We start from the raw sequence: 21942 nt of genomic DNA, 5'->3' as shown, positions 1-21942 counted from the left end.
CCAGTGGTTATAACTGTCTGCTGTGTCCTGCAGAATATCTGTGAAGCAAAGGGGGAAAAGTTTCTGCTGGGGTGAGGGTGGAGGTGGAGTGTCTGTCTGCTGAATTTAAACAGCCGATACAAAGGCTATTAGAAAAGTTCAGCGTGGAGCTATACAGCTCAGGGAGGCTTTGAAAGAACATTTTAATGGTGAGCCAGAGTAGTGTGTGTTGCTGTATTGTGATCTACCTGGCCTTGCTCTTTTGCATGAATCTTGTAGTGATTGCTGTGTACGTAGGAATATAACATTCTCAATGCACCTATTAATACTGTCTGTGAATGAGATTATGGGTTCTGTGTCAGACCTGCTCAGCATTAGACAGTGTATATTCTGAACTAATAAAGATTAATTTTGTTCCACAACATAGAATTTTATTCTGTAACACGAACCAGGCACTTAAAAAAAAATTAAAAAATGTTATAAATTAAGAGAACTGATCTTATGGAGGAGAAAGAACATTCATTTCCATTTCAGGTATACAGACACCAACTGTGGCTTTCACAGGTCAGTTATGTGACGCTGTGATTGTCTTTAATGTCTCCTCTCTTCCCCCCCCCCCCCCGTGGAGTGGTAAGGGTAGTGTACCGACCCCGGATGCCACGTAGAATGTTGGGGGGGGAATAAGGACGTCCCGATATTGAGTTCTCTATGAGCTGCAGAGGTAGGTGAGCATGGGATCGTTGAATCTGCAGGCTCTACCAGACATCTACAGCAGGTCTGTTTGCTGTCTGAGAAGTGCAAGCATTTCCTGCTGTATGTCCCTCTCCTTTTCCTGCATCTGTCTCCTCTCCACTCTATCATTCTCCATGTTCTCTATAAGGGTGGTCGTCCAAGCCCTGTGCTCATTCTCTGATGCAGCACTGGCTTGCAGGATCTCCTGGAACATGTCATCCCGAGTCCTTTTCTTTCTCCTCCTTATCTGGCTTAGGCATTCCACTTGTGGGGAGGGGGAGACCCTGAAGGCCACAATGGCAGCACCTTCAGATACAACACACAGAGGTACCACTGTCAGTGTATTCATAATGGAAACTAAAACTTAAGATATTGAACTCACTCCCCTTGGTCCCCAAAAGTTGTAAAGCATTACATTCTCATTTCTTCTTGGGATGATACAGCACGGTGCCATGGAGAGTATGGCCCTCATGGGGGTTGGGGAAATGAGAGGGGGGAATAGCTCGCTGGCATCATTATAGGCGTATATGGCAATGGAACTGAATACAGGCACAGTTTTCCACAGACAATGGTGATTGTAGCTGATATCTCACTCCGGAGGGCAACAGAGGCAGAGAGCACAACTGCTGCTGTTGTCCAGGTGCTGATCGTGCTCTGCTAGCCTGTGTACTGCAGCGGTGCCAGCCGAAGTAACTGCTGAATGGTGTGGGAGAGTGTCCTAATTCAGCGTAAGAAATAAGACAGCTCTCTTCAGAAATCTTCAGCAGAGTACCTCCATGAAAGTTTCATCAAAATCTCTACAGATGGGACATATAAACAAGCTGCTCTGCGTGGCCCCCTTTGTCTAACTCTATAGGGGAATGAAAAGCAGATAGCAACTCTACCTCTCTTGGGGTATGTCTATACTTACTTCCTGGTCCAGATGTAAGCGATCGATCTTCTGGGATCGATTTATCGCATCTTGTCTAGATGCGATAAATCGATCCCAGATCGATCCCGGAAGTGCTTGCCGTCGACGCCGGTACTCCAGCTCAGCGAGAGGAGTATGCGGCATCGACGGGGGAGCCTGCCTGCCGCGTCTGGACCCACGGTAAGTTCGGACTAAGGTACTTTGAATTCAGCTACGTTATTAACATAGCTGAATTTGTGTACCTTAGTCCAAAGTGGGGGGGTTAGTGTGGACCAGGCCTTGGTTGTTCCACTACCTCTGCTAGCACAGGTAAAAAAGAGTAACTAAAACACATGTCCTGCTACTTGGGGGTTCCATCCCTGTAATTTCAAAAGCAAACTGCGTACTTACCAGAGGTTCCTTCCTCTGCATCAGGTTACCCGTACTTGACTGTTGGGACTGGCTGGACTGAGGTGGAATCAGAAACATCTGCTGGCTCACTACGCAGCTGGATTCCCTGGTCGCCTCTCCCCCTTACTATTCCTCCTCCCTGTGGCAGGGGCCTGTGACTCAATCTCAACGAAAATATCTATGGTGCTCTTGGGGGTGGTGGTGAGGTCTCCGCCAAAAATGGCCTGTAGCTTTTTGTAAAAGTGGCAGGTCTGTGGCTCTGCAGCAAATTGATTGTTGGCCTCCCTGGCCTTCTGCCCACTGCAGCTCCTTGTCTTTCACGCAACACTGCTAGTTGTCCCTGTTGTGGCCCTTTTCTTACATCCCCCAAACAATCTGCTGGTAGATGTCTACATTTCTACAGCTGGCTCGGAACTGTGCCTGCACAGTCTCTTCTCCCCATAGGCACAGGAGATCCAATACCTCCTGTGTACTCCAGGCAGGAGCATGTCTGCAATGTATAGCTGGCACAGTCAGCTGGGCCGTTATACTGAACAATGGAGAGCTGCTAGGTGTGCTTGCCAAGCTGGGCAATCAGGAAAAGAAATTTCAAAAATTTGAGGGGCTTTAAAGGGGAGGGATGACTTCCTGTCTACCTGACCCTTGGGCAGTGGAGTTCACAATGCTGATCAGAGCAGTCAGCATGGGGCAATGTGGAGCAGACAGCTCCTGGAGGTCAGTAACAGTCGATGTAAGTTATGCAGTGTTTATATTATTACTGTGTCACCTCAATACATTGACCATGATTCTACACTGCTTGGGGAGGTGGTGTTATTAATTTGGCATAGTGGGGCACGTACATCGGTGGGAGCCAAATTTATGTAAAGACACATCCACAGCTAGCTTGAAGTAAGCTGTCTTGCATCTATATAATCATTTAGCACAGACCAGGCCTAATTGTATCAACAGGAAAAAGTTCTGGGCATCCATGCAGACAGCTCAATGAAGACCTCTACTAAGTGGTTAAAAAGGAAAGGAAATGTAAAGATGTATAGGAAAGAATGGAGAATAATATGGAAAATGTTATATTACCCTTATTAGAAAGTCTCTCTAATATCCTGGGACCAACACGACTACAACAGCACTGCAAACAACCTATTACCCTTATATAAATTAAAGGTATAACATCAAAATATTGCATTCAGTTCTGGTAACCCCATTTCAAAAAGGATTTAGCAGAAACAGAGAGGATTCAGAGACAGGCAACCAGAATGATTACAGGCATGAAATTTTTTTTTATATGAAGACAGACTGAAAGACTGGGACTTTTTACCCTAGAGAGGAGAGGAATAAAATTTACCAAATTAGAAATTAATCAAAGTTAGAAATAAGGCACAAGTTTTTAACAGTGTGGGTGACTAACCATTGGAACAAAATATCAAGGGAAGTGGTGGATTCTCCATCTCGATGTCTTCAAATCAAGACTGGAAGTCCTTCTGGAAGATATGCTTTAGTCAAACACAAGTTATCAGGCTCAGTACAGGGGTAACTGGATGAAATTTAATGCCCTCTGATATACATGAGTTCAGATTAGATGATCTAATGGTCCCTTCAGGCTTAAAAGCTATGAATCTGTAACAGGGGGAGATGATGAAAGTATTCAAAATAATGAATGAATGAATGAATGAATGAATGAATGAATGATATAAAGATGGCAAATAGGGTGAGTAGAAGTTCTCAATCTCATAATACACAAATTGTGGGACATCCAATGACACTGAAAGGTGACAAATTCAGCACTGATAAAAAGAAATGAGTTTTCACACAATCCACAATTGGTCTGTGGAACTCACTGCTATGAGATATGATTGAGGCCAAGAGCTTAGTAAGATTAAAAAAAAAGACTTAAATATCTACATCAATAATAAAAATATCCAGAGTTATAACAGTATTCTTTCTACAGTAAGTGTTTTGGAAAGGATATAAGCCTTCATGCATAAAGGCATATGCCAAGCTCTAACTAGAGGGATACAAGATTAAAATTTCCTTGGGGACTGGTTCTCCCCTAACTGCTTATTGCAGGTTTTTCTTGTATTGTCCTCTAAAGCAGACAGTACCACCCACTACTGCAACAAGATCCTGGATTAATTGGACCACTGGCTTGATCCAGCGAAGTAATTCTTACATTACTATGTGAAGTTTAGAGCTTCTGTGATGAGGATTGGGGAATCTTCAATGCAGATGGATAAAGAAGGGAAAGGAGTAGAAATTAGCAAACAAGAAACCTACTTGGTCATGCAGGACATCTTTGGCTAGTGCAGGGTCATTCCCAACTGTGTATTTCCTATTATTGTTAATTATTCGTATTATCATAGCACATAAGAGCCCCAGTCATGAACCACATCCCCATTGTGCTAGGTACTGTATAAAAGAGCATAAAAAGACTGTTCCTGCCCCAAAGAAAGCATTACTTAGATTGTAAATTATCTTGCTGCTGAAAGAAGTCATTAGAAAAAGATTAAGATAATTAAAACACGAGTAAACAGGACAACTATCTGGTACTTTAGATTAATGTTAAGGGCCAACAAGCTTGACAATTAAGAAAGGAGCTCAGTGGTTTCAAAGGTAATGGGAAGTTTTCTTTTATAGGAGTTTGCTTACCTTCTTTCTTGGATTTCCCTTTATTATTCCTTTCATATTCTGTCACTCTTTTTTATAATGTGTGTATATATTTATATAAAGTCCTTCCCACAGTGCAGCTTCCATAATCAGGCCTAGATCAAACACTTATGAAAATCTTTCCTCATTTATTCTGGTCTCCCCTCAACTCCCTTCTGAAGCCTGTTTATGCCACATGAAAATTAAACGCATGTTGCCAACTTCTGCATGTGTTCATTTTTGTGGTCAGGCTGTCCTGTTATTTTAAAGGTGTAGTCATGCAACAAAAACAAAGAAAATCTCTTCCTTAGTCTCCTATTCCTTTCTAGCATTTACCATCTGGCCACAGAAGAAAAAAAATGAAAGTAATTTAAAGCATTTAATAATAAATATTACATTGTTTTCCCATTCAGCCATATTTAGCTTGCAGCCCAGAGTAAAGACTCTAGAGAACAATTTGCTACCGTTAGCTGAGCACTTTATTAATCAGAGTACTATGTGCTATCAAGGATGATTGTTTTCCTACCTTTCTGCATTCTTCAACTCACACAATGTCATCGCTCTAGGAGGTATGAAGCAATGAACTGGAATTACTTTGGTGTTAAAAGTGGATGCCACCATTTATGCATTTCATGGAGTACTCAACTGTACCATGTTTCAAAACCTGCCTGTTACAATGAAAACCCACTAGACAGAATACAAGATGCTTTCCACGTGAAATAAAATAAACAACACCTCAACATAAAAATAGACATGGGGCATATTCTGGTCTTTATTACATTACTGTAGGTCTGAAGATTCTCTCTATTTAGACCAATGTATGAGAGATCAGAATCTGGCCAAATTATTATTTTCCAGAGTACACAGCTAATTTTGACCATTTTGAATCAACTATCATTTTATGAGACCATTAATTGTGCTGCTCAGTAAAGCCATTTAATCACACATAATAAAAAGAGTAATAAGAGGTTGACCAAACACAAATGGTTATTTTAAAGCTAACAAATACAGGTTGTGAACAAGATTTGTTAAAACTAGTATGGGAAGTTCATGAATTTTAATAATGATAAAATAGTTATAAAGGACAACAAAAATCTCACAATAATATTAACCCTAACTGTCCCTCATTTGGCAAATACATAACCTCTTGAATATATCTGGCAGTACACTGTGGAAATTAACACAAAAGAACATAAGAATGCCCATACTGAGTCAGACCAATATCCTGTCTTCCGACAGTGGCTAATTCCAGATTCTTCAGAAAGAATGACCAAATCAGGGCAATCCATCCTCTGTCATCCAGTTCCAGCATCTGGCAATCAAAGGTTTACGGACATCCAGAGCGTGGGGTTATGTCCCTGACCACTGTGGTTAATAGGCATTGATGGACCTATCTTCCATGAACTTTTCTAATTAGTTTTTGAATCTAACTGTACTTTTGGCCTTCTCAACATCCCATGGCAATGAGTTCCATGGGTTGACTGTGTGTTGTGTGAACAAGTACATCTTTTTGTTTGTTTTAAACATGCTGCCTATTAATTTCATTGGGCGACCCCTGGTTCTTGTGTTATGTGAAAGGGTAAATAACACTTCCTTACTCACTTTCTCCACACCAGGCATGATTTTCAAGACCACTATCATATCCCTCCATAGCTGTCTCTTTTCTGAGCCGAACAGTTCATCTTTTTAATCTCTCCTCATACGGAAGTTGTTCCATACCCCTAATCTCTCCTCTGTACCCTTTCCATTTCCAATATATATTTTTTTTAAAATCAGGCAACCACAACTGCAGGCAGTATTCAAAGTGTCGGTGTACCATGGCTATGTATAGTAGCATTATGATATTTACTGTTTTATTATGTATCCTTTTTCTAATAGGCCTAACATTGTTATCTTTTTTGATTGCCATTGCACATTAAGCAGATGTTTTCAGAGGACTCTCCACACTGACTCCAAGATCTTTTTCTTGATTGGGAACAGTTAAGTTAGACCTCATCATTTTGTATATATAGTTGGGATGTTTTCCAATGTGCATTACTTTGCTATTATAAACACTGAATTTCATTGCAATTTCGTTGCCCAGTCACCGTTTTGTAACATCCCTCTGTAACCCTTTGCAGTCTGCTTTCAGTTTAACTACCTTGATTAATTTTATATTATCTGCAAACTTTGCCACCTCACTGTTTACCTCTTTTCCAGATCATTTATGAATTCATTGAACAGCACTGGTCCCAGTACAGATCCTCAGGGGATCCTGCTATTTATCTCTGTCCAATATTAAAACTGACCATTTATTCCTATTCTTTGTTTCCTGTCTTTTAATCAGGTACTGATCCATGAGAGGTCCTTCCCTCTTATCCCATGACTGCTTATTTTGCTTAAGAGCCTTTGGTGAGGGACCTTGTCAAAGGCTCTCTTACATTCCAAGTACACTATATCAACTGAATCACCTTTGTCCAAATGCTTGTTGACCATCCCAGAGAATTCTAATAGATTAGTGAGGCATGATTTTCCTTTACAAAAGCCATGTTGACTCTTCCCCAACATATTGTGTTAATCTGTGTGTCTGATAATTCTGTTCTTTATTATAGTTTCAACAAATTTGCCTGATACTGCAGTTTGGCTTACTGGCCTGCAATTGTCAGGATAGCCTCTAGAGCTTTTTTAAAAAATAGGTGTTACATTTACTACCTTCCAGTCATGTAGTAGAGAGGCTAATTTATGTGATAGGTTATATACCACAGCTAGTAGTTCTGCCATTTCATATTTGAGTTCTTTCAGAATCTGGAGTGAATACTGTTTGGTCCCCGTAACTTCTTATTGTTTAATTTATCCATTTGTTCCAAAACCACCTCTATCGACAACTGAATCTGGGACAGTCCCACAGACTGTTCCTGATACAGATATTCATACAAATAGGATGAGATATTAAAAGCAACATAGGGGATTTAGACATACATATTCCTCTAAAATGAATGATCAACTGACGTGTACCTAAATCCCCTGCAATGCTTGGGAAAATCTCAGACTTTGTTAACTTCTGTAGATTATCAAATCAATAGACTGGATTTTTACTAGCCTGTGGAGTCAGGTTAACACTTTACATCATATGCAACGTGTTTAATTGGTTCTGAATTTTAAATTATTTTTGGTATTGTTACATCAGTTGCAATATAGAAATAGGGGAGAGAGGGGAAGTACTAGAGTGATTCATGGAGGGTAAGGGGAAATGTTAAAGGGAAGCGATTTAATTTTTTTTAAATTGGTGCTAATAGAAACAAACTATAATGCAAGGTAACACAAACTGAACAACAGCCGCTAGCCACACTCAAGGTACGTGCAAGATTTATATGTCCCAAAATTCCCACTTCCTTGAATTTAGCTCTAAAGGATCCTTTTATTATTTCTAGCTCATTGTAAGGGAACTTTCAAAGTCTACAGATACAGATATAAATACATATTACCTATCCTGAGTAAGAACAAAGTTAACAGAACAGTGAACTAATGTCTTTAGGGGATGAAGACAAGAAAAGTAAGTAACAATGAACAATGTTTTCATTTTCTAGTGTTAAGGGAAAAGGTTTGGTTTTCTGCAAATAAATATTTGCACGTCTCTGGCCCAATTCAGTTTAAAGAAAAAGATCACAATGTGGCATCTGTAAATGCTTTGGGAGCTATGGAAAATTGGCTTTTTGCACCACTGAAGCCCATGCCAGGCTATAAGAGCCAAGTTAAACCATACAATTTAAAAAACTGACCTGGGCTTGAATGCTTATATTTCAGACAAATATAGAACTAGAACTCTGGACATATTCACTTGTGAAATTGAATTGGCCAACTAAACAGTACTTGCAAATTTCATGCAAAAGATCCACAGCAGAATCATTAAACATTCATGTAACCTGGCTGAATTTATTTTAATATATATAGCATTACATTTCATTTTCTCTCAAAGGCCTTTAGGATTTACAGAAGATAAATAAATTAGGATCAGATCTGAGACTCTAGATTCTGAGTATTTGACTAGTAATCTCACCAGTAGAATGTTTTCTTTAGGAAATCAAACCAACCTTTAATTTAAATCTTTCCCTGATGTCTTTCTATCACAAGTCTTTGGGGGATGCCAGAGTACTGTGTGCATTACAGTGACCTGAGGGAGTTTAATTTACTTTCTATGATCACTTCAAAATCAGAACTGCAAGAACAAAGAAAAGATTGAAAATAAAAACAAGAGTCGCTTAAATTTTTCTAAATGACATAGTTGGCTCACAATAATAAAAAGTAGCAGGTTTCATGTAAAAGACAAATACTTCCCCCCCAACAGACACTATCATTGTATGCAATTGGGAAAAGCTCAATACTTCTGCAGTTTATGTTTCAAATTGTTTCCCTTGAAATATACATACAATGATGATTAAAAAGTTGGGAAAGGAGACATCAGCATCTTAAGAAAGGTAGGAGAGTGTGTCTGCATGCGTGATATAACATGCCAGAACGCTCTGATGTCTTACAGTAATTTGTTCTGCAACAGAGCAGAAGAAGTTTCCCAAGTCCTCAAACAATGATGTGAATGTACAGGAAATAAAAATAAAGAGTCCATTAAATTGTAAAGTTCTGCAAAAACACAGGGCTAAGAGGAATAAAAGGTTTTTCTCTTCTATTAACACTTGCCTGCGTTAGCTTCCCAAGTAACAGGTTGATAGGTTTACACATAAGATTAAACTTTGCAGCTTCATTCACTAATATTCGCCCAGTACCCTGCTTAAGAATCCTACTATTTATATTTGTTTACTCCACCACAAAAACCCTCATAGCATCAGGACAGAAATTGGAAGACACCACCTAGTCCAATAAAATCAGCTCAAGTCTACATACACCTCTACCTCGATATAACGCTGTCCTCCGGAGCCAAAAAATCTTACCGCGTTATAGGTGAAACCGCGTTATACCGAACTTGCTTTGATCCACCGGAGTGTGCAGCCCCTCCTTCCCCCGGAGCGCTGCTTTACTGCATTATATCCAAATTCGTGTTATATCGGGTCGCGTTATATTGGGGTAGAGGTGTACTATTACCAGTCTTTGTTCCTGCTTTAATCCTGTTTGCATTTGGTGCTCCTTATCACTGGCTTGAATTATTTACTATTACTATCCACCTATCAACTGAGTGTGTTAAAAACATTTCAGAAGTCTTAAAATCCTGAGATCGGAAGGAAGATATCCATACTTTGAGATCATCAAAAGGATGCTCATAACCATTAGTTTTAGGATCCTCCTACTCCAATTTGATCAAACAGACCATTAAAATTCAATCATTAGAATTTAACAACATGAAGAAAGGGTTAAATGTCATTTGTCTAAACTTTATAGATATCTGTGGACTACAACGTCTGCAAGTGTGGATTTATCAAATGAAATTCTGTATAGTGTGCCTGCACTCTAGGGGCTGACAAAACTACTCGCCCAGTGGTGAGTAGGGAGCTTTGTTTAGTGAGCCCATCAGTCCCTAGAGAATGTAAGATTTAATTTAAAAAACGTGCCCCTCCAAATGTGAACTACTGTTGCAATGCATTCCCGAGTCTGCAAACAACCACTGCTGCTGCTTGTAGTTTTCGGGAGCAGCGGAAGACTCTAAATCAGTATCCTGTGCAAAGCACTGAAACGACAAGAAGAAGATAGATGCGGTTGATTGGGAAAGCCTTGAACAGCAGGGGCAGGTGGCATTGGAGTTTTTCATGAGGAGGGTACCGAAGCATATAGTTTTGGCAGGTTCTTTGTATGAAGTGACGTGGCTAAGACTTGGGGCTGTCATATTAAAGGCTTAGATTCTATTCCCAGTTTAAACATAAATAACCTTTTAGAACATCCTCAGTTACTCCTGTAAAATAGGGAGTCTGGATGCTAGCCTCCATTGTAGGATACTGATTACTGAGCTGTGCCTCATACCACTAAGTGAAGTACACAGAGTTATTAACACCAGTCAACAAAGAAGTGAGACTTGAATTCGTCCCCTGGTTCTCAGTCTACTGCAGGGGTAGGCAACCTTTCAGAAGTGGTGTGCCGAGTCTTCATTTATTCACTTTCATTTAAGGTTTCGCGTGCCGGTAATACATTTTAACGTTTTTTAGAAGGTCTCTCTCTATAAGTCTATATTATATAACTAAACTATTGTTGTATGTAAAGTAAACAAGGTTTTCAAAATGTTTAAGAAGCTTCATTTAAAATTAAATTAAAATGCTGATCTTACACCGCCTGCCTGCTCAGCCCGCTTCCAGCCTGGGGTTCTGTTCACCTAGGCCTGAAGCGGGCTGAGCGGGGCCTGCAGCTGGGACGCCAGCTGGCAAAGGGCCGGCAGCCAGGACCCCAGACCGGGGGGGGGGGTTCAGAGGTCAGGGCAGAGGGCTGGGGGTGTGTGTGGGGGGTTCAGGACAGAAGGCTGTGTGTGGCGGGAGGTTCTGGGATCAGGGCAGAGGGCAGTGGGAATGTGGGGGGGTTCAAGGCAGAAGGCTGGGGGTGTGAAGGGGTTCAGGGGTCAGGGCAGAGGGCAGTGGGGATGTGGGGGTGCAGGGCAGAAGGCTGGGTGTGGGGAGGTTCAGGGGTCAGGGCAGAGGGCTGGGATGTGTGTGGAAGTGCAGGGCAGAAGGCTGGGGGGGGGGGGTTCAGGGCAGAGGGCTGGGGTGCTCAGCTCGTGGGGGTGCTCCCAGCCCCCTGCCCTGAGCGGCTCATGGCAGGGGGCTGGAAGGGATATGCCCTGTTCCACCCCCTTCTCCAAGGCCCCATCCCTACCTCTTCTCTGCCTCCTCTACGGGGCAGGGAGCACGCTGCCACTCCTCTCCCTCCCCCTCCCCCTCGCAAGGGCCATCAGCTGATCGGCACAGGGAAGGAGAGGAGGAGGGGCAGGAACGCACCATGCTGGGGGGAAGAAGCGGGGGGAGGGGGGAAGCTTGGCTGCCGCAGGACCAATCTTCTGCCTCCTACCCCCGCAGGGGAGAGCGGTGGGCGGGGGGGACTGAGTGAGGCTGGGCGCCAGGACCCCCACACACACCACTCTCCCCTGCAGGGGCAGGAGGCAGAAGCTTGGTCCTGCGGCAGCCAAGCTTCTCCCCTCCCCCGCTTCTTCCCCCAGCGTGGTGCTTTCCTGCCCCTCCTCCCCACCTCCTCCTCTCACCGGGCAGGCAGCAGTGTGCCACTCAAAATCGGCTTTCGTGCCGTGTTTGGCACGCGTGCCATAGGTTGCCGACCCCTGGTCTACTGCATCTTCCCATAGTCCAAAATATATTTTAATGGGGAAAAGAAGCAAATGTTATTTTGTCTGTGTCCTGCCCAGAAGTTCTGGTCCATGTGGTTGCTTCAGCAGGCTCTACGGAGTATGACAGCAAGTGCAGTGCAGATGGAACATCCAGAGAATTGGAGAACAAGTTTCTAAGACATTATACTGTGGATATGCAAATCATACGCATTTTCCCATCAGACCACTATCTCACTCTGTCATAGATAATATATATGCTCAACATGATGCAGTTAACTACCACTACACTGACACCATGCTAATATCATCAGTGATGATGTTGCACAAACATGGAAGTAAACAAAAAGAGCTGTAATAATAATTCCAACTCCTTCAGAAACACAAATGAAAAAGCTTCAATTTATGTCAAATGGAAGATAATTGAGTTAAAAGAGAAAATGCTATTTTTTCAATCTCCTTTAAAAAGCTGAAGAACAGTAGGGAAAATATACAGTAGACCTGTATTTAATTTTAATACTAGAAACAAAACAGCAGTTTTGGTTGCATTTAAACTCAACTACACTCAGAGCAACAGCTGGCAAGAATCTGCTAAACAGTCCTTCTGATTTACAGCTTCAGAACTTTCATGGGTCATTCAACACAAACACCTTTGTTTGTCACACACAACCTACTAAAAAAAATGATTACCATTTAAATGAGGCTTTAAATCTCTAAATGACATGTTCTGAAAGCTAGGACATTGTTCGTACTGCTCCCTCTCTTAAAAGTAAAAACGCAACCGTTTATGCAAACTTTATTATCAATATTTTTGGAAAGAAATAACAATTTAAGCTATTCCATTACAATCTGGGGCAATTATGACTTACCTTGTTACATTTAGCTAGAAACTAAGCTTTGCTAACTTTCAACCCATCAAAACTCATTTGGTGAAAATCTAAGTACAGGAAAATAACATGAATTTTGATAGGATGTTCCCATAGATTATCTGGAAAAGTAAAACTAGAAACCCATATTTAAGATAATTATATAGCCATATACACCTCTACCCCGATACAATGCGACCCAATATAATATGAATTCGGATATAACGTGGTAAAGCAGTGCTCCGGGCGGGGGGGGGGAGACGACTCTGGTGGATCAAAGCAAGTTCGATATAACACGGTTTCACCTATAACGCAGTGATTTTTTTTGGCTCCTGAGGACAGCGTTGTATTGGGGTAGAGGTGTATAAGGTAATTATTATTTGTTTCTAGAAGCACCTGTAATATTCTTGGGGCTGTTCAAATACAAAAAGGCATGTAAATGACTATTTAAACTATAATCTCTTTAAATAGTTATTATGATATAGAATGCATATCTTCCACCCTGAGCTGACTCCACTGAGATACCAAGCTAGTTCATTATTTTTATTTAAGAAAATAACAATGGCCATATCGGGTCAGACCAATAGTCTATCTAACCCAGTGGTTCCCAAACTTGTTCCGCCGCTTGTGCAGGGAAAGCCCCTGGCGGGCCGGGCCAGTTTGTGTACCTGCCGTGTCCGCAGGTTCGGCCGATCGCGGCTCCCAGTGGCCACGCTTCGCTGCTCCAGGTCAATGGGAGGGCTCCATTGCCCTGGAGCAGCGAACCGCAGCCACTGGGAGCCGCGATCGGCCGAACCTGCGGACACGGCAGGTACACAAACCGGCCCGGCCCGCCAGGGGCTTTCCCTGCACAAGCGGCGGAACAAGTTTGGGAACCACTGATCTAGCCCATCTTCCAACAGTGGCCAATGCCAGATGCCTCAGGGAGAATAAACAGAACATGGCAATTAGCAAGTGATCCATCCCTCATCATCCAGTCCCAGCTTCTGGCAGTCAGAGGTTTAGAGACACCCAGAACATGAGGCTGTATCCCTGATCATCTTAGGCAATAGCCATTGATGGATCTCTCCTACATGAATTTATTTAATTCTTTCTTGAGTCCATTTATAATTTTGGCCTTCACAACATCTCATGGCAATGAGTACCACAGGTTGACTGTGCGTTACGAGAAGCAATAGATCTTTATGTTTGTTTTAAATATGCTACCTATTAATTTCATTTGGCAACCCCTGTTTCTTGTGTTATGTTAAGGGGCGAATAACACTTCCTTATTCACTTTGTCCATACCACGCATGATTTTAGAGACCTCTATCAAATCCCCCTTTAGCCCTCTGTTTTCTGAGCTGAACAGTCCCAGTCTTTTTAATCTTTCTTCATATGAAAGCTGTTCAATGGCCCTACTCATTTTTGTTGCCCTTTTCTCGGTACTTTTTCCAATTCTAAAATATCTTTTTTCAGATAGGGTGACCAGAACTGCATGCAGTATCCAAGGTGTCAGCATACCACGGATTTATATAACATCATTATGATACTTTCTGACTTACCTTCTATCCATTTCTCAATGGTTTCTAACGGTGTTAGCTTTTTTTGACTGCAGCTGCACACTGAGCAGTTGTTTTCAGAGAACTGTCCACAATGACTCCAAGATCTCTTTCTTGAGTAGGAAGAGCTAATTTAGACCCCATCATTTTGTATATACAGTTGGGATTATGTTCTCCATTGTGCATTACTTTGCATTACATTGAATTTCATCTGCCATTTTGTTGCCCAGTCACCCAGTTTTGTAACATCCCTTAGTAACTTTTCCAGTCAACTTTCAACTAAATTATCTTGAGTAATTTTATATTGCCTGTAAACTTCGCCACCTCACTGTTTACCTCTTTTCCAGATCATTTAGGAATATGTTGAACAGCACTGGTCCCAGTACAGATGCTTGGGGGACCCTGCTATTTACCTCTCTCCATTATGAAAGCTGATCATTTATTTCCTATCCCGTTTCCTGTCTTTTAACCAGGTACTGATCCATGAGAAGTCCTTCCCTCTTATCCCATGACTGCTTATTTTGCTTAAGAGCCTTTGGGCATCTAGGCATGAGTGAAGGCATACATTGCTGATAGAAGGCTTGTTTTATGGATCACAATTCTAACCTGATACTTTTCTACTAGTTTGACATTATAAAAACAAATGAGAGTTTCCCCTTGCATCGCTCATCAGTGGTGTCACTATAGTCTCAAATGCAAAGTCCTGGAAACTGTAATACTCACGGCGACTCGGGGCAACTGTAATAATAAATTCAGTGCTAGTGAAGGTCAGACTGCCAACAACAAAGAGAAAATCCTTCTCTATACATACTTTTAAGCTTCCTGTTTCCGGAAGTTTAAAAAATCAACAGTACTGTTCTTTGTGCAATATGTTCTGTATAGAGACACACAATCCCCCACAGAGGCATAACATCCATGAAATACATTGTTTTCTTTCTGTTATCTACATCTATATATTCTAATACATATTTCCTCCAAAATTCCTATTTTATTATAAAAAATTGGAAGATAATATTTTTCAAATGGGGAGACAATATTTACTTTTAACATCTTGTTATACTTAAAACAGAATCTCAGTAGAATTAAATATTGTCATCAAAAATGGCCTTGTTGCTTGATAAATGCTGAAGCAAAATCAACAAAGAGGAAGGATTGTCTTGTGGCTGGGGTGCTAACCTGGGACTCAGGAGACCCAGGTCCATTTTTCTGCTCTGCCACAGACTACATGTGGGATCTTGAGAAAATCTTTTAGTGTCTCTTTGTGCCTTACTTCTCCATCTGTAAAATAGGAATAATAGTACTTCTCTATCTTACAAGGGTATGCTGAAGATAAATACGCTAAAGACTGTGAAGTGCTCCAATACCACAATAGCAGCGGCCATACCATAGATAAATTAGATACAACAGATTAATATAACAGAAGGCCAATGGATAATCTCTTTGGCACTGATTCAGGAAGCCATTCTTATATAACAGAGCGCTTAAGCACTTGAATAGGGATAGACTTAAGCGCATGTCGAGTTTTTAGGTGAATTGGGATATCTATGAATAGTTGTAACCTGCCACAGGAAGTCCTGTCCTGTACCAACAAAATCCTCCTGAGACTTCAAAATCAAGAGGTTGGAAGGGTACAGGACAGGATCAGAAACGCAGTGGGATCTGCAAAAGTAGCTTTTTTAAAATAAGGTGATTGATCTATAAAAGCTACAGTTGTGTTATGTTGTTTACTTGGGTCTTCTTTGTTGATTACAGGTCACTGTTGTTAATCTGAATGTGGAGGAACAGAAATTTGTAAACTTTCAAAAGCAGCTGAAAAATTTTAGTCATGCACAGAGTGCCATGATAGCAAACATGTTCCTCCCCCTCAAAAACTTCAAATACTGCCCCAAAGGCTGTAAAACTAATCAGGTATGATGCCTTTAGGACTTGTTATTCTGGCACACTTCACCCAATACCCTATGAAAAAAATGACAGACATGCTGGACCAGTGAAATATAACCTACTCTAGCTCAATACTGCTGCTGAAATATTAATCAAGGAAGAAAGGAATGCCATGCAGCAATTTTCTGGATTCAAAATTTCAAACTAAGCAATGTTTTTTATTTGCAAATATACACAATTACAGGGTGGCAAAGCTTTCCATCCTGCCAATGACAATGGTTAAAGGAATTTGTTCTTTAAAGGTCACATTGGAAAAGGAAAATGATCCTATATAATCTTTTGAATTAGGTTCCACTTCTTTTTCTTCTTTATGTCAGAAATTTTAATTTTGGTGAGAGGTGAAGAATGTAGTAATGTACCTCCTTGCTGCTATTTGTACTGTACTGTACTTTTGCCTTTTAGGACAAAGTAAGAAAACACCCACTTGGCTGAGGAAAAGCTCCATTTAATGCAAGTATTGGAGGCATTCAGTGAAATGTACTTATTTTAAATCCACATGTATGCTCCAGCTGCTTCCCTGCCCCTGGTGTGTCAGCTTTATAATGTTGAAGCAAGTGCAACTTTCAGACACTTTAATTTCAATTTTGTTGCTTCTAATACCCTTTATTTCTAAGGAAAACTTCTCACATATTTCATTCCATGTGATTATTCCATGTTTATTCCATCTGCCCTTAAAAGAGACATAAGCCAGGTTTATGTACAGTATCTGCAAAATGTAAAGTTAAAAAATTTCATCGAGATGTACAAGTACTCCGTTCTTTTTAAAGTTAAAAGGGGAATGTGTCTGTTTTCATTTAGACCAATGAAAATACAGAGTAACTCCATAGACTTCAGTAGTTATTCTAGTGCATGTGAGAGCAGTCCAGTATTTGTATTTCCTGATCTATAGTGCATTTAGTTAAAAAAATACCGTAGAAGGACTCATAAAATGACCTACCCTACTGACATTGGCATCAAAAAAGGGGGGAGGGATAGCTCAGTGGTTTGAGCATTGGCCTGCTACACCCAGGGTTGTGCGTTCAATCCTTGAGGGGGCCACTTAGGGATCTGGGGCAAAATCAGTACTTGGTCCTGCTAGTGAAGGCAGGAGGCTGGACTCGATGACCTTTCAAGGTCCCTTCCAGTTCTAGGACATAGGATATCTCTATTAATTAAAAAGGTCTTGCGTGAAAGACTTCAAGCTTCTATATTATTTTAAATCTTTGTTGCACCACGAAATTTAAATACACATACACAGCACGTGAATTTTCATGCCACTCTCTGTAACAAACCAAGACAGATGAGTTACGGTATGACAAGAAACTGAACGCAGCCCAGTTTTGTGTTTTGAGTAATAAAAAGTTAATTATAGGGCTTTCCTGATACAACAAAAGATTAGGCAAGAGACTTCCTGCCTTCCATGACATTCACACAGGGCAAAGATGATAAATTTCAGGCCTTACAATGTTAATTTAATCACCACCAAAAACGATGTAGGTAATTTTCTTCCTAATCATCATTGTGATCTTTGTATGTCAGACTGAAGGTCTGGCCTCAATTCCCAATCATAATAAAATTAAGCCATCAAGCCACTCAATTACAGTTACCGTCCAGGGCAAGTGTACCAGTATTTATCCTCAGTGGGCCAGCAAGGGCACCCACTCTCAGGCTTCCAGCTCCCCTGGCCATCACCTCTCTTGGGTGAAGACATATGCGTCTCTCCCTTCTGACTGGGGTATCTCCAAGCTGAACAATTCCCTGCCTTCACTATATTATTCCCAGCAGAGACAGGCCGCCCAAGCAGACCTGCTTGCTTTCTCTTCAGTCTGTTAATAGTGTAACTGCCCATGGCCATAGACACAATACAGCTCTTTTTATGCAAGCCTATTTTATTCTTAAGGTAAAAACACTACAGAGAAAACAATCTATTTAACACTAAAAAAACCTATATGCATTCTAATAAGTTTATCAGAGATCACTCCAACCCTAACATGGTGTATGGCAGGAGCAGTCCTTCAGCACGCCACCTAAAGGGTTTCCTTGTGGTTTCACAGTTCATCACAGCTAGGGTTACCATTCGTCCGTATTTTCCCGGACATATCTGGCTTTTGCGTCTTTAAATAGCCGTCCGGGAGGAATTGGTAACAAGGTTAAAAGGTCCGGGATTTTCCTCCCTCCCATGAAGAGTGCGGCGCGGCTGATTGGGCGGCTGGGCTTGATTGAGCCGCTCCCATTGGCCTCCAGCAGCCAGAGCCCCTCCCCTGCTCCCCGCAGCCCAGTGTAACAACACAAACAGCCCCACCAGCAGCGTGTTTTGCCTACATGTGGAGCCAGCATCTGACCACCATGGGCATGGTAAGGAGAGTCCCGGGGGGCAGTCAGGGAGCAGGGGGAGGGTTGGATGGGTCCCCGGCCTCCACCTGCCACACCCCCTCCATGCGTCCCCCCCACGTGTTCCTCCCCCCCACCTCTCCCGTGCCTGCTTGTGCTGCCCACATTCCTATGCCCTCCCGCCAGCAACTGCTGTCTGCTGCCCCAGGGTCCTAGTGCCCCCCATCCACTAATGGCAAGGCAGACTGCCCTTACCCTGCCCTTCCACCCTAGCCCTGAGCCTCTCCAACGCCCCAAACCCCTCATCCCCCGCACCCTAATCCTCTGCCCCAGCCCTGAGCCCCCTCCTGCATCATGAACCTCTCATCCTCAGCCCCAACCCTCATCCCTCCCGCACCCTAATCCTCTGCTCCATCCCTGAGCCCCCTCCTGCATCATGAACCCCTCATTCTCAGACCCACAGCCCTCACCCCGGCACCCCCTCCTATCCCCAAACTCCCTCCCAAATCCCCTCCCCCTTCTCACATGCCCTCTCCTGCCCTCAAACTCCCTCCCAAAGCCTGCACCCCCCCTTTGCACCGCCTTCCACCCCCAAAGCCCAGAGCCTGCACCCAGCACACAAACTCTATCCCTGTACCCCTGTACCCTTCCTGCACCCTAATCCCAGCCCAGGACCTGTACCCCAGACCTCCTCCCCCCCACCCAACCCCTCTCCCAGAGCCTTAGGCGGGGGGTGGGCGCAGCGGGTTCTGGGCACCAACAAAATTTCTACAAACCTGCCACCCATGCGAGTGGATAAGGGTTGGGGCAGTCAGGGACAGTAAGGTTTGTCCACAATATTGCCAGTCTTGCCACAATTACTATTTACCTTTCAAAACAATCGACAGACTTGCACTGATACCATGCTTTATTGGATTTCCTTGGGAAAGTGTTTACACATGCTTTTCTATTTGCAATACCACTATACATTTGCATTCTCACTTCTATCAGTTAAGATACACTGGACTAAGCTGAAAGCAAAATCTGACTTTCTTCTAATTACCTTCAACTTTATATTGAAATGGTGTGATGGGTGCCTTTTATTTTCTTTCACCTACAGGAAGTCATTACTTAGTTGGAAAGGCTTACCCTTCTGGATGAAACGTTTAGTTAGAATCACAAAAATACAAAAGTAGAAAATGTTGTATCCCCCTCTTAAAAATGTGTTAGTAGTTACCCTAGACATTACAGATCAATAAGACTTGCGTTAGTATCCCAAGCTGGTTGAAATGTTAATGTAAAGCAATTTTAAAACACATATTCATCAGAAATGCATACAATATCCTTCATCTGTAGTGGAAAGCAAAAATGGTTAGGTCCATGAACACTTAATCTGACTCAGACCTGTTCCTTTTTCCCCATGTGATCCTCTGACCACTGAAAATTATGAAGGAGAAAGGTATATGCAGAGAGGCTGTGAGATTTAGCCTCTCTCAGTATCCTGGTCCTATATTTCCACTGGCTCTCTTCAGAGCAATATGTACCCTCTGGGTCCATTCACGCACACTTGCTCTTACAATTACCCAGCACCGGGATTACTGATTCAGTGCCAGCAGATAGTATTTTGCCTTTCATGCCTGCAACTCAGAATAAAAAAAAGGAAAAATGTGGCTCTCGGCTTTGTTTTTGGGGACACAAAATAAACAAGTAAAAGAAAAGAATAAGAACTTACGGATACAAAGAGAAAACATTAAACTTCTCAAACTGCCCAGCTGTCATCACAGCTCTAGTTTTGGTGCTTGCATTCTGTTTGAATATTTTTATTCACTTGTTTACATAACAGTCAAACAGTTCCAAATAACATAATGTATATGCTCTAAAACTACTATAGTTGTTGCTCCACGGCAGCAACTAAACCTGCCTGAACCTGTCATTCAAACAAAGTGAATTAAATAATAATAATTTATAGTTAAAAGAAAAACTGTCTTTCAGACCAGTTCCTTGACATATGATTCAGATCTCACCCCTCTTCTTGCCAAATTTCAGAAAGCTAATTGTTTCTTTTGATTGCAAAATGTTTGTTGTAGCTCAAGGAAAATATTGTACTTATGATCTAACATTTTTGGCAGAAGGATGCTTGTACATATTGCAACATGTGACAAAGTTCCTCCTCTATCTTGGTGGATCCTGCGCTTATTGGCGGATTTTCTTGCCTCAGAGATTCACCATGTGGGTTGGGGAACAGCCCAGAGACCTTCCCCTCTGGGAGAACCCACTGTCCAGGTCAATTGGGAGGTTTGGGGGGGAACCCGGGCCCACCCTCTACTCCGGGTTCCAGCCCAGGGCCCTGTGGACTGTAGCTGTCTATAGTGCCTCCTGTAACAGCTGCATGACAGCTACAACTCCCTGGGTTACTTCCCCATGGCCTCCTCCAAACATCTTCCCTATTCTCACCACAGGATCTTCCTCCTGGTGTCTGATAATGCCTGTGCTCCTCAGTCCTCCAGCAGCTCACTCTCAGCTCCTTGTGCCTCTTGCTCCCAGCTCCTCACACTCACACCACAAACTGAAGTGAGCTCCTTTGAAAACCCAGGTGCCCTGATTAGCCTGCCTTAATTGATTCTAGCGGCTTCTTCTTAATTGGCTCCAGGTGTCCTAATTAGCCTGCCTGCCTTAACTGGTTCTAGCAGGTTCCTGATTACTCTAGTGCAGCCCCTGCTCTGGTCACTCAGGGAACAGAAAACTACTCATCCAGTGACCAGTATATTTGCCCTCTACCAGACTCCTGTACCCCACTGGTCTGGGTCTGTCACAAACAGTATGATGCCAGTACACATTACAGTAAGTGTGTATGTTTTAAATAAAACAACACTATTATTCTTGGGGGATTATTTGTATTTTTATATTTTTTTCAGCTAGAAACAAAACATCAAGTAGATAGCTATCAGGGACTTAAGACTGTAGTTAATTTATATGAAAGACCACAAGTTTCAAAATACCAACTCCTCTTCTCTTTCCACAAACGCACACCCATATTTACTAAAAATGACACTTTAAATAAAAACTGGAATTTAGTTCATGATTACCATTAGTGGTTCACTAAAGAGAAGGTAAGGCAAAGTTTGTCATAATGTACTGACAAACAAACCCTATCATAAATCAAAAGTGTTATGAAACAAGAATGGACACCAAAAACATCACACAGCTGATATTTTCATGAGTTCCTAACATTCTGAATGTTGAGTTACGCTTATTAGTGAATTAAATTCACACAAAGGTTTCCCCTTTTAAGTAAATTCTTTGTGTTCCTAATAAAATGGTTCGCTGTTCCTGTTTTTAAATCAAACTGTACAGAGCATTAGCAAGATCTTACAGTTTAACTAACTTTTCCAAGCATACCATCTGTTGTCACAA

General features: G+C 42.0%; 1 protein-coding gene across 1 annotated transcript in view; it reads right to left on the bottom strand.

Moving 5' to 3' along the window:
• B3GNTL1 (UDP-GlcNAc:betaGal beta-1,3-N-acetylglucosaminyltransferase like 1) overlaps positions 1-21311 on the bottom strand; it is a 140914-nt gene extending 119603 nt beyond the window's left edge. Inside the window, exon 1 of the mRNA XM_065563370.1 lies at positions 20983-21311. The gene's annotated coding sequence lies outside the window, so the exon portion shown is untranslated. The remainder of the gene's footprint in view (positions 1-20982) is intronic.
• Positions 21312-21942: the final 631 nt, after the last annotated feature.

The sequence above is a fragment of the Chrysemys picta genome, chromosome 12, assembly GCF_011386835.1.
Source record: "Chrysemys picta bellii isolate R12L10 chromosome 12, ASM1138683v2, whole genome shotgun sequence".
Lineage (NCBI taxonomy): Eukaryota > Metazoa > Chordata > Testudines > Emydidae > Chrysemys > Chrysemys picta.
The sequence above is the reverse complement of the archived record's forward strand: the minus strand, read 5'-3'. Positions and strand labels throughout refer to the sequence as shown.